The following is a 13592-nucleotide window of genomic DNA, read 5'->3' as shown; positions in this document are numbered from 1 at the left end:
CCTATTGAAAAAAAATACAGATTCACCAGGGGTTAGGCATGGGCAGTGAGGACTGCTGTTGCGAGGGTGAGTCCAGCTGGTGGCGGTGGGTCGTCATCGGACCCAAGCTTTTGTTTCAGGGGGCCCGCTGGGGCTGGTAGTTTGGAGTGGAAGCAAGGGCCTCCTGGAGTCCTGTGTGTTTGCTTGGCTTTCTGCTCCAGGTGGTGCACCCGCACCCCCTACCTGGCGCCTGGCACGTGGGCCGCCCTGACGCTGGTCTGTGATTGTTTGGGAGTGATGTTGAGTGGAGGAATCAGTATTTTCCAGCTAACTGTGGAGAAAAACTAGTTTGTTTTTTTGACACTGTAGTCAGTCTTTTATAAAATACAAAAAAAAAAAAAGAATACCAGAAAATAAAATGTAAAGACAAAACAAAAACCTGAGCGGTAACTCTTTTTATTACTTGTTAAGATAGATAGAAAACATCTCTCGAGTTGCTGCAGAAGTTTCAATGTGTTGTTTTTTTCTCTTAAATTCTGCCTTCTCCCGTTGAGGAGGGGTGAAAACAACTAAGGCCCAGCCACTGTCAGGGAGCTGCTCTTCGGACGGCTCTTGCCACTGACTCGTTCGTGGCACTTGTCTGCCACGAACTCAACTGAATAATCTTGCTTTTAGCCCCTTGGGGCCTGGTTGGTGGTTTAGAAGATGAAGAATAGATCTGACTCCCCAGAGGCCAGTACCCGGAGGTGCCCTGTTCAGCTCTCACTTCCCTGGGGTGCCTCATTAGTGCCTCTTCTGATGGGCGGATCCCACAGCGTCCAACCAATTCCAGGCTCAGGTGGTGGGAAGCCTTCCTCTTGGGCCCAAGGCTGGGCCAGCCCCAGATGCCCACTCACTGTCCTGGGAGCACTGGCTAAGCTTTTAGCCCAGTCACCAAGGTCTCCTCCCCCAAATGCTTCTCCTCCCCTCCCCTGCTCCGCAGTTTGGGCCTCCGCACTCAGCTGTCACATGCTATGCATTTTGCTTCTCTGATTTATAATCTGTCTCTGTCCCCTAACACCAGCTCAATCAGAGCTGGAATTTTAAGTCTTTTATTTTTTGTTCTTTGTTCAAACAAAACAAACCAAAAAAATCTGTGCTTGACCCAGGGTGGACAGCAAATGCATTTTTTTTGAATAATGAGTAAGTGAATCTTGACTCCTTTACATCACCTCTTAATGATTTAATGTGAAGACTCTTGCCTGTTTGCTACCTTAAGAATTTGGAATACTGCATTTTCTTGAGTTTAACTTTAGCTATAGTGGAAAATTCAATATTTGAGGTAATTTGAACACAACTTTGAAGTTTTTGACTTGGCTATTTATAATTGTAGGTGCATTTCCCCCTTAATATATCAAAGAGACTTTTAATCCATGTCAAATTCAAAGTTCCCTTTCAAAAGCAAAGCTTGCACTCATCTGAGCACACAAAATACACATCAAATCTATTTTTAATGTAAAAAGTACGGTTTACAAATACTTAGATAAATCACACATGATTGAGTGGAAGTCTTTTATGTTTTCAAAGAAAAAATTTACCTTTGGAATGAAAAATGAGCATGAGAAATTTCAGCCTTAAAGATATGTATGTACATGTGTCTATACTTATGTTTATATTAATACATATATACACAGATTTTCTTCCTTATGAGAAAAACTCAAGTACCTGTTTTCAGATATTTATTCAAGTGCTTTCTCCACCACAATTACACATGACACTATAGTACTGTCAGCAGTAAAACCAAGCTGAATTTTATAATCCCACATTTATAGTATGTTGGGAAAAGGCCCAAAATCTTTTTATTCATGTCAGGCAGTCTTTGCTTTTCCTCTCAGGAAATTTAAACAATGCAGCTAAATAAAACACAAATCGGCCCTATGATGTTACCCACCACAGAGGGAAGAGGAATGCAAATGTATTTAAACGTTTACAAACTTTTCTCTTTAACTTTGTTGGCTGCATGCACCTTAATAAATCACAAACTAAAGTTTAGGTATGTTTTTGTTCTTTCTTACTCCCATCTTGGCCAGCCTGTTGTTTCAACTTTTTTCCTCCTGTCACCTCTTGTCTCATTTAAGTAGTCATACTTTTTATTTTTTTTTTTAAAGATTTATTTTTTATTTATTTATACAAGCACTGGGCACAGTCAGAAGCACGGGAGGGTGAGAGAATTCACTAGAGCCAGAGCGGGGAGCAGAGCAGGCAGAAGGACTGAGGTACACTGCTGAGGGGAGCAGCGGGCAGCAGGAGAGGTCTGCGCGCCATGTGGGACCCTCCTCTGGTGGCCGGGGAGCAGCCGGGGATCGAACCGGCACTGCAGAGGCTGCGGGCAGCTTCGCAACCCAGCGCTCAACCACTGCGCCACCGGGGAGGCCTTTAGTCATACTTTTTAAAACAGGGTCTATGTTGAGTTGTAACTTCAACTTTCGCACAAATTATTTAATTTTTATCCCTTCTTCTTATCGAGCTAATGTTGGTTTATGACACTGCGTGTGATTCCTAGGCATAGCAACTTACGTCCTCTGAGACTTCAGAGTTCACCCCCAAAATGCTGCACATTGGTTAATGCCTCATTTTCCTTCTTCTGCTGTAATACCTGCCCTCCTTGCACTCAAGAGGTAGAAGCTCTGACCCTTCCATAATGAATGAGAAGCTTTTACCCTTTCTTCCATGTGCTTAGCTCCTCCTCCTGCCCCCAATATGACTGGCCAATGGATTGGTGAAACAAGAAGAGGGTCACCATACTTTCCTGACCTGAGGGTACCCCGACCCCCTTGGGATTGTTTTTTCTGGAGGAGTGTGCTTCTCCCTGGGCTTCTCATCTGTGAAGGCGGTTGGTCTAGGGCCTGCATTCCAGGGCCATCTCTGGAAGCTTCACCACGGGGCCCCAGCTCCAAGTGTGGGAGGGATTCTAGACATGGTTTCTGTTCTGAAGACCTCAGCTGCTTTGGAGGAATAGTCTTCATCCATAGATTTGGGGAAAGAGCGTGAAAAAAAAAAAAAAGACTAAATCTGATCACTGAGATGCCGTACTCTTTAATCCAATATTACCGATGTTATTACCAACATTACTGGTTTAATTACCCGTGAAAAACCCAATATTTTGAAAATGTCTAAATACTATCTCACTAAACGCGTGCTTGAGGAATCGCTGTATTTACTCTCAGTCAGTTCAGCACAGGGAGGGGCACGCCGAGTTGGGAGGAAAGATCATTGTCCCATCAGAAGAGTGGTGACTTGGCAGATGATGATGGAGAGAGGTGTTCCAGCTGCAGGGCCATCGTACATAAAAGTGAACAGGGTAGTGACGCCTTCTGCAGGGTGTGTTTGTGAACATGTTTTCTGTGGCTGGAGCTTTGCATGCTTCTGGAAGCATTATAGTGGAAAAAAATTGAAATAGAGTGGAAACAAATGTGACTGATATTCTGCACAAGAAAGAACCATGGGAGATTTTTAATCCATATGGCCAGATACTGAAAGGGTAACGGGTGTGTGTGAGCAGTGTAAAGGAAAGCCTGGGGACTGATAACGGGGAAGGCTGGAGGGAGGAAAAAGAGGAGAAAATTTGGCCTGGTACCCGATCCAGCTGAAGAGGGACAGGAGTCTGAACTGAAGTGCTCAGGCAGCACAGAAGAGAGAGACGTATTAGGGACCTATTTTAGAGGTGGAATCAACAGATTTTTATTATTGACTAGATGTGGATGTTGAGGAAGAGAGAAGTTTTGACAAAACTTCTAATCATGTAAATTGGGAGAATGACATTTCCATCGGTCAAGTTAATATATGTGCATATATCAAAATCTCACCGTCCTTCTTTTCTTTCTCCCTCTTCCCCATTCCTTTCTTTTCTCTCTCTCCTTTCCCCCCACAACCCCCTTCCCTTGCTGCTCTCCCCCCTCCTCCCTCCCTTCCTTTCCTCAGTTTCGCGCCATGCTAATTTGTGGAGCACATGCTAAGCATAACATTTTTCAGTCTAATCTTTTTCATTTACTCTTCACAATGTCCCGTGAAGGATGCTGACTGTCATTAATGATTGCTTGATCAATTATTGACCTCCAGGCCCAGAGGGCTTGAGTCACTTGCTGAAGATCACCAAATAGTGAGTGTGGTGCTTGGGTTGGAACCCACATGGCCGTGATTTTGGAAGACCACGTTCTTGGTCTCTAAAGGGAAATTGTCTGAGCTCACAACACGTCTCACACCAAATGAAATCCCCAGAAAACCCCCACTTCTCAGCCGCTGCCAACTGGGCACTCTACAATTTAACTCATACTGAAATTCACCATCCAGACTTAGCACAGCCCCCACAGGTTAAGGACTCGGTCTTCAAATGCAAGCCACAAACAGTGGGGCTCCAGGACTCTCATACTTCTGTCTGACATGGCTGCAGAATGGGGGAGGACCTCCTCAGGTCTGGACATTATTAGAATGGCTCCCAGGACTCAGGGAAGTGCTATACTCACTGGTTTATCATAAAGGATATTTTATTTTTTTTAAAAAGATTTATTTATTCATTTATACAAGAGCTGGGGTACAGGCCAGAAGTGAGAGGGATGAGAGGAGTCACCAGAGACAGAGTGGGGAACAGAACAGGCAGACTGGCTGAAATACACTGCTGAGGGGAGCAGCGGGCGAGACAGGAGAGGTCTGCTGTGCCATGTGGGTTGCTCCCTGGCCGGGTATGGAACTCGTGCTGTAGTGGCTGTGGATAGCTTCATAGTTGTATCTTAACCCCTTGCACCAGCAGGGAGGCCCAAAGGATATTTTAAAGGTTATAAATGAACAATCAGTGAAAGAGGTATACAGGGCAAGGTCTGGCAGGGTCCTGGGTGCAAGGAGCTCTGTCCTGTAGAGTTTGGGATGCGTCCCCCTCTGGCACATACATATTCACCAATGAATTTTTTTTCTTTTTTCTTTCTGAAATTGTCATTACTCAGGCAAGACTGATTAATCATTATTGGCAATTCACATGCTCCCCACCTCCTCTGCCGCACCTGGAGGTTGGGGTTCCAAGCTCTGATCACAGGACTGGTTCCAGTGGTAACCCCCTCACCTTCCAAGAATCCCCTCATTTCATAACTCAGGTACTGTTACAAATAATAAAGGATGCTCCTTTCACCCTTACCACTTGGGAAATTACAAGAGTTTTATAAGAGGTATGCCAAGAGCCAGGAATGAAGACCAAATATACATTTCTGATGATGTCACGGTATCACCACCTTTTATGGTTGTCATGTTTTTAGAAGATGCTTTCCATGTGAGGTGCATGCGTCATCTCTGGAAAGGTGAGAGTGAAATCATGGGAAGAACCCAGCAAAGTGTTTAGGGGGAGCTGAGAAGGGAGCAGCTGAAGGCCAGGACGCTGCAAGTGCCTCAAGGGAGGGCAGGTGGGCTGTGTGATTGCTCGAAATGTCTACTGACTTAGCCCAGGACTCCCTGAATCAATCTATGACACTTAATAGTGAGGATAAAAAAAAAAATTACCCCAAACCAAATTTACTCTGGACTACAAAATTGTTAGAGATGTATTTGTAATAAATAAATTTCCATGCTGCTAGAATTAGTAGAGGCACATTTAGTTGTAGGGTCACACGTGACCCCTGGCAGGGTGGGGTGTTGCTGTTGGAAACCAGTTCATCTACTTGCCTTGTTGTTTCATTCATTAGCTCATGATTCTTTATCAACTAATTCTTGATTTCATATATTGCTCAAGACACAAAATCTATACATTGGTGAAAATATTTCCAAAGTGCTATTCGTCAATAACATACAAATTCTTGCATGTTTGTAGCAGGAATTAAGGAAGTTAAATTTTGTGTTTGGGCAGAATTGTGTCCTGTCCTCACCTGAATTCATTTGTTGAAATCGCAAACCCTAAAGTGTACTGGATTTGGAGATAAGGTTGATTAAGGAAATAAGAGGAGATTAAGTTACAATGAGGCCCTATGGATAAGGCACTAGTTCAGCACGACTGGTGTCCTTATAGGAGGAGATAGACCTCAGGGACTCGTGCAAGGGGACTGCCACATGATGGGGCCCAGCTAAGGGGCCTCAGGAGAAACAGACCCTGCCCAAGTCTTGATGTGGGGCTCCAGCCCCCTAAAAGTGTGAGAAAATCAACTTGTGTGCTTTTGCCTTTCCGGGCTGGTATTTTGTCCGGGCAGCCCGAGCCAGGATAGACTATGAAAAAGGAACATGCTTCAAAGAGGATAAAATTCTTTCTGCCATTAGGCAGAATTTCTAGATTGCATGGGCGAGACAAACACTGTTAGCTGCTGACAGGCCAGACCTGCCTCTTGAAAGTGACAGGAAGAGCAGGTATCCTGTCTTCCTGGGTGCTGACGCCTCAGTGGGTCTTGATTGAAGCTGCGGGCAGAGATTTAGTTGTGAAATATCTTGCCTTTGGTGTCTAGAGCAAGAAAAGGAAAAAGACCATTTAGAAAGACTTTGGCCCTTCACCTCCCGATTTTATAACCATATCTATGGTGATTGGTGAGGCGCTTTTGAGGTAATGAACATATAAAATTCAAACTAGTCATGTTTATCCTTTCACAAGAACTTGTAAAGATGCCTGACGAGCACACAAAAATGCCCCTTTTACTGTTTTTAGGCAGCTAGCTTAAGATTGTTTTCAAAATTTCAAGACCCAAATGCAGAAGACTCCACTCCTTTACAAGTGGTTTAATCCCGCAGGTCGTGCGGTTACGAACCAGACGTCTCTCTGGAGGGGTAGGGAGGAGCAATGCCAATATTTTTTTTGTCTGTTGAAAGGGCCATAAAGGAGTAACAGATCATACATCGTGGGCTGATAAATAGCTCAACGCACAACGCCAGAAGGATCAGCGCTGCACAGCTAACTTGGCAGACTTTTTTTTTTTTTAAGGCAGAGCTGGGGACAGCAGCTGGACTCAGGGTTTCTGTCCCCACCCCGACCCCTCGCTGGGCAACAGGGCAAGGGTAAGGAGCACATGTCTGAATTTAACATGTTACATCGAAAAAAAAAGTTTAGACTGAGATAAAGGTGTAGGTAGGGAGCTTAATTGTCTTTTATTTTTTTCTAATTTCTGTTTTAAAAGGACAGATTGAAAGTGGCTTCAGGAATTATTAGAAGCAAACACTTTCTTTGGTGGTCCCCTTTAGATGACATGTGAAAGGAAAATTGAAGTAGAAACAAAAGCTGGAAAGAAAGCTGGCTGGCGGGCTGGTCTGGTCTTAGACTTGGCTGATGACCTTGGGAAGGAGCTCTGCGCAGGGGAGCTCAGGGGAACGGAGTGCAGGGAGTGAGGCAGCGGGGCAGCGGGGTTTGGAGAGGACACAAGTAGCCAGATGCCTGTGCAAGCCCCTCACGGGGATTCCCTGGACAGTTCCAGAGTGTTCCCACACAGACCCTTCATCTCTCTCCCCTCTCCTGCTTCTTCTATTGTGGGAGGAATTCATTAATCGTAACAGAACACAACCTCCCTTCTTATAGGCTTGTCTTGGTATCCCTGGAGAAAAATAAGTGGTGATATTTTCTTTCCTCTTATCCTCCAGAATTGTCTGTTCTAGATTGGGCTAAATGAAATTTTTATTTTCTCACATAAGTGAAAACACCATTTCTAAAACACATCAAAGCTCATTTGAATTGGGTCACATCATAATTTATTTTATCAAACAGATTTAATTTTTTCCAGATTTCAAAAATTTCCAGATTATTTCAAATTTTATGGGCCAAATTCTGCCCTCAATTATGTACATGTAGCTAATTGCACACACATAACTGAGGGCAGAGTTTGGCCTTTGGAGCTGAAAGCCTCGGGGAACTCTGAATTTTTTTCTTGGAAAAGCACAGACCTTCCTCTATGAATTAAAAAAAAAAAAATCTTCAAAATTATTGACATCACTTTTCCAAAGTTGCTTTCAAGCCCTGATTAGTTAATCCACCACACCCTGGTGTAATCACTCTTTATTATCTTTTTTTTTTTTTTTTGCAATGAGACAGCAGTCATGCAAATGACCTTATTATTTGCTTGAAGCCACACAAACAAAAGAGTGACAAATGAAGGTTCAAATTTCCCATTCTAAGTGTGCTTCTGGGCTGCTCACAGGAACTGCTCACTAACATTATATATTTGTGTTATAACTTCGTTATTTTCTTGATTGTTGCCTCTCTTATGAGTCAAAATAAGAATGGCTTTGTTACACTTTTTCTAATTATAAAATGCATACTAGATATAATTTAAGCAATGCAGAAAAGAATAGGAGATAAGATAATCACTTGAATTCTCAGCAGTACAAGAAGGGCTTGTATTATTGAATATTTTTGTATTATTTAATATTCTCTTAGGAGTGTCATCTGACTTTTTCTCTAAGTTTATGTTGACATAATAATTAGGCATGTTATTCTAACCAGCCTGTTTCAGTGGGAGCATATTGGAAAATTGTTTACAAGAAGGAATACAGACACTTCTCTCTTAACGCCTACATAATATTCTATTGCACGGGCAAGTCTTCAGGCAATCAATTATTTTCACAAGAGGAAATGTGCTTCATTGTAAACTATGTCATTATGTACCCAGTTGTTTATTGTAATTAATAACTGAAATCTCTTTAGCTATGCCAGAGGTCCCAGGTTTCCACCAAATCTGTTCTTTTTTAAAACGATTTCTAAGTTGCAGACATGAAACTCGAAAACGTTTTGGCAGTCAAAAATATGAATAACATGGAAGTGAAGTCCTCCCAAAATTCTCAAATGAATTTTGTAAATAACCTCTTATCATTACCAACTTTAATCTTACGGTCTTCTAAAAAGGTTCAACTTGATTAGATTTTGAATTTTATCCTCATTTCTACTCCTTACAATTCTTGGGAGATTAGCATAAGCAGTGGAAGGAAATTTGATCTCTCCCTTTTCCTTAATAAACTTCTTCACCTGCTTTCCAGAATAACACACTCTCTTAGATTTCCTCCCATCCTGTTGCAACAGGATGTATATGCCAGGACTCTCCCACCATGAGGTCTTCCCTCAGGACACTCCTTTTACCTGGGGTAATCTTTTCCCTGATACCTGCTTGGATAAAATTTTCATCTCTTTGAAGTGTTTGACTGTCTTCTTTCTGAAGGAAGCCTATCCTGACCAACTCATTTAGTACTATAACCTTTCTTTCCCGTCATTTCCTGCTTCTCTTATCCTACTTGCGTGTGTGTGTGTGTTTTATAGCATTTTTTAAATCTTTGAACACAGTTTACTTAAAAATATGCTTGTTATTTAATTTCTTTTCTCCCACTAGAGTATAATGCTTGACTATCCCTGAGGACAAAGATCTTCATTATCAGAGGTGGAATTATAGGTTGTTACCCCGCTGATAAAAGTTATAATTAAAATAGTAAGTAAATAATAAGTAAAACCAACCCTTGAATACACCAACGATGAGACTATGGCATGAGTCATAGATTGTGGTGATGGGATGCAGCTGAGATTTTCAAAATTAATAACAAAACAAAGAACCAGGGTGAAAAGGACGACTATCAGGATAAGAAGCAGCTTGGCATAAACTTGGTATTCTTAGTTTATGGATCTCCCTACTGATTAAATGATCTTGGGAAAGGAGTGAAGATGAGGCCACAGATGATGCTGTTTGAATTTTAATTTAAGATTGGCCAAGCATTATGCTAATTTAGGATTAAAAGGAGGAATTTTTGGCCTCAAAATGTAAAAGTACACATCATTGACCCATCCCATTAACACTTCTGAAATTTCCCTTTGGCTGTAGCTTGTTAGCAACTAAATATGTCAAGGTTTATTTTGAGAATATCGAAGATTATCCTAGGGCCTTGAAATAATTAGTTGCTTAAGATGTCATTAAGAAATAGAACATATACAAAGCTATAAGACTTGGCTAGTCAAGAAAGCAAAATACGCTTCAGCTTTTTATTCAATGAGTTAAATAACTGTGTTTTGCTTCAGTTGGTTAACTCAGTGTTGGAAATATGGCCGACTACTTTGGAAAGAGTGAAAACTTCCCCACTTGGGGCATGGAGAGGACCCATAAAAGGCCGAGTCCAAATTAAATTATTCTTTGGTACAGATTATAATCACTTCATTTTGATGCCAATTTTTGTAGCCTGATGCCATATTCTCATGCCAGTTATTTGCAGTAAAAGCAAGAGTTTGAGTACTTTTTCAAAAAATATTATTTAATTTCAGCCTTTGCTGAAGCAGCAAATGATTGAAGTAAGAAACCCTAATGTGTGTAGTTTACATGTTGGCTGTAGAACAAGAGAACATATTTAGGTACGATAAAACAGAAGAGTACATTTCGTATTCTTTTTATTGAGCTTTAAAACAGGGAAGTTCTGAATGCCACTTGTGGGGCTTGGGGGGCGCCCAAGTAAAATGCCCTCCTCTTTTTAAATATGAACTAAGGAATCAGATAGATGGAGATCAAAATGCCAGCTTTGTTATTAACCACAATCTGGTCTGATGATTGTGCCATAGATAAGCAATCTCAACCCCTCCTAACCAGTGGTCACCGTACCCTTGCTTTGTCAAAGTGCAACTCTCCCACGGGGTCCCCATGTTTTCCACTTGACCAAGAGCCCTCCGGAAGGCGGGGCCCTTGGATAGATGACTCCGGAAAGGGAGACAGAGGAAACCCCCAGGGAGGTGTAAGTCCGTGTGGACAGGCTTCTCTCCAGCGAAAGCCTCCTAGCTGGAGACGGGAGGATGGCTTATGCATGCTCCTGCCGCCCAAGAACACGCTTTACACATCACATACATGTTCTGCCATGTGAACAGCAGTTATGCCACGTGTTTCAAATTGTGATAGGGGGAAGAAGGAAGGGCATGATTCCGTTTTCCAGATAAGCACACAGAGAGTTGCAACTCGGAGGTGCATCAGCTGTGGGCCTGCGCACCGCTCAGAATGCCTGTCCAGGGCCGAGCTCTCAATGGTGGAGGGAGGAAAAAGGAGCAAATGCAGGGCCAAGGGCAGAATGGATCCCAGCCTCCTGCTCTGCTGGCGGCGGCACTGCTGCCACCTGCTGCGTGGCAACGGTCAGTGCGGAGACCTGGTTGTACTGGGCACCTGGGCGAGGTCCCTGTAAAAAGTCCTCCTGTTCCGCTGGAGCGGGCAGGGCATAGGGCCCTGTCTCAGGAGACCGTGGTGTGGCTCCCCGGGGAAGATTTCCAGACGAGGTGGCCTAAGTGCTTGTTGGACACAAAGGTAGGATCGAGCAGGAGAGAAGCAGAGAAGTCTAAAACCCAAACCACTTAATCCTAGGGACTAGGATTAAGACCCCAGGGAAGACCCCACTCTTTCTGGAAATAATCTTTCTGTAATTTCTCCTTTATAATCAGCCTCTCCCCCATTTATAACATCTCTCATTCATTGACCAGACCTTTCACTGATGCTAATTCTGAGCAAGGGCTCCCTAACTAACAATGGCTGCAGTGGGTCTGGGATCCCCGGCAGCTCATGTCCCTCCCTCACAATGCCCCAGTTGGGTATCTCTTATATTTTGCCCTGAAAACACAAGGAGACTTCATTTCAGAGAATTGCTTTGGTCTGTGGTTTACCATAGCATAAGTTTATGAGGTTGAGTTTTACAAATTCAATTTTAATCAGATATTATTTTTATCCCAAGCAACCTCTAAATGCCGCAAATAAAGCTTTCACCAGTTTAGAAACCACCGATAGCTCATCAGTGTAATTGGGTTTAAAATGATCCTGTGATGTCACACGATCCCCATTCAACCCTCCTCAGTTTGTATTCTCTGCCTCTCGTCCTGAATGGCGGTCAATCCCCTATTGTATGCTGTGGTGTGAGAAGGACCCAGAGAGTCCAAAGTCATAACTTTGGACTTGGCACCCGCAGACTAGGATGTGGCTAACGGAGCCCACGGCCAGCATGGGCTTTGACAGATGGTGCTTTTGCAGTTGCAGACACCAGCGTGCAGAGGAGGGCCCGTCTCAATTTCATTTGCCTTTTCTGTGGTGGTCGAAATGGGTTTCCTTCAATCCTTGTGTCAGCGCAGGTTGGTTTGTGGGGGCCTGGGTGATAAACCTGTCAAATATGATGAGGTTTGTGATCGCACCGGGCCCCTCTCCTGAAGAATTGGTTCTGAAACCTGCCAAACTGAACGAAATTGGCTGACGCTGGGGCAAGGGCTTATTATATATATATTTGGATAATGCCTGTGCATATGTTTAAAAACGCTCTTGTTTCAAATGTGTTTGTATTTAAGGCTGCTTCAGTAAAGGATTTGTAACAGTAAATAAATACAATGGAAAACAAGTTTAAACAAACGGTTCAAATTTATTTATTCACTTTAGTACTTGGAAGACTCTTCTCCACCCAAAGCGACATTTTCTTCCACCACAATCTCTTTTTGAAATCCAAATGTTCTTAACATTAATTTTGAAGCTGTGTAAACCCAGGCCAAGGAAGATGAGCTGAAACAGTAAAGCCCAGTTAGAATGTGTGAGGAGGTGAGCCACACTGGAAGCAAGGCCAGTGTCCAGGCCAGTGTGGACACATGAGGCTGCTTTGGGGACATAGCGGGTGAAAGTGATGACATTTTGGTATTGAGCCCCCAGAGGCCCAAAGCTGCCTGGGGAGCTGATCTGTTACCGAGGAGCCAGGGCCAGGCCCATTAGAGCAGGTGACCCAGCTGGGAGGGCCGTGGGTGCTGGTCCAGAGCTGATATGGCTGGGGGCCGTATCTGAGGGCAACTCAATTCTATTGACTTTCCTTCCCTCTTAATCCTCACTTGAAAATTGTGAGATATTCTGAGTGTGAGGGTTGAAAGGCATTGCGAGCTTATGCAGAATGAGTATTCTCTCATAACAACTACCATTCACTAAGTATGTGTCAGGTGCTGGGTGCAACTGTATTATATGCGTTATTTTATTTTGGCAATTTTCCCATGGCTTAAGTACTCTTTTGCCCCCAAATTGCAGATGACAACCTCAGAGAGTGGATCACGATGTCTACCCAAAGTCCCACAGAGCCTGAACTCACTGGGAAGCTTTGTGATTCCGAAGCCAAGCTCTTCACCGTGCAGTCAACGCTAGCATATAGGTAATGATCATGCATCTGCGTGTTGCAGTAAGAAAATTAAGGCTATGGCACAGAGAATCTCATCCTAAAATGAAGCATATGTTAGTTTGGAAAGGAATCCTCCAAATGGTAATTGTGAGAACTCCTTAACAAACATGGAAGGATGTTTATCATATCATGTCAGATGTAGAAAGTATAATGTAATATAAGTGTACACAGTGTTTACAATTATGTCAAAACTCTGCATGCATAGAGACAAAACCCTGGAAGAGAATTTAAAAGGAAAACAGTTTCCTTGGAATGCTCAGAGACCTGGTTCATTTTTTTTCTTGAAAAATCTTTTCCAGTATTGAAATGTTGTCGATAATATTTTTCATAAGTTCAATTAGATAAATTAAAGCTGCTTGATGAATCCAGTAAGAGAACCTTAAAGCTCAGTGCCAGAAAGAAACCATTCTCAAATGAAAATTATAATAAGAATCAGTCTGGGAAGTCAGGACCTAACAAGTTCTATAGCAGATCGAGTTTAGTGC

At 42.9% G+C, this 13592-nt stretch overlaps 1 long non-coding RNA gene across 1 annotated transcript in view; it reads left to right on the top strand.

Moving 5' to 3' along the window:
* The window catches only part of LOC119242771 (uncharacterized), a 188644-nt gene that overhangs the window by 98816 nt on the left and 76236 nt on the right, over positions 1-13592 (top strand). The window contains exon 2 of the long non-coding RNA XR_005124570.2: positions 12960-13080. This is a non-coding gene — a long non-coding RNA (uncharacterized LOC119242771). The remainder of the gene's footprint in view (positions 1-12959; positions 13081-13592) is intronic.

Source organism: Talpa occidentalis, unplaced genomic scaffold, assembly GCF_014898055.3.
Source record: "Talpa occidentalis isolate TD23 unplaced genomic scaffold, MPIMG_talOcc4v2.1 talOcc4.13, whole genome shotgun sequence".
In the NCBI taxonomy this organism is placed as follows: domain Eukaryota; kingdom Metazoa; phylum Chordata; class Mammalia; order Eulipotyphla; family Talpidae; genus Talpa; species Talpa occidentalis.
The sequence above is the reverse complement of the archived record's forward strand: the minus strand, read 5'-3'. Positions and strand labels throughout refer to the sequence as shown.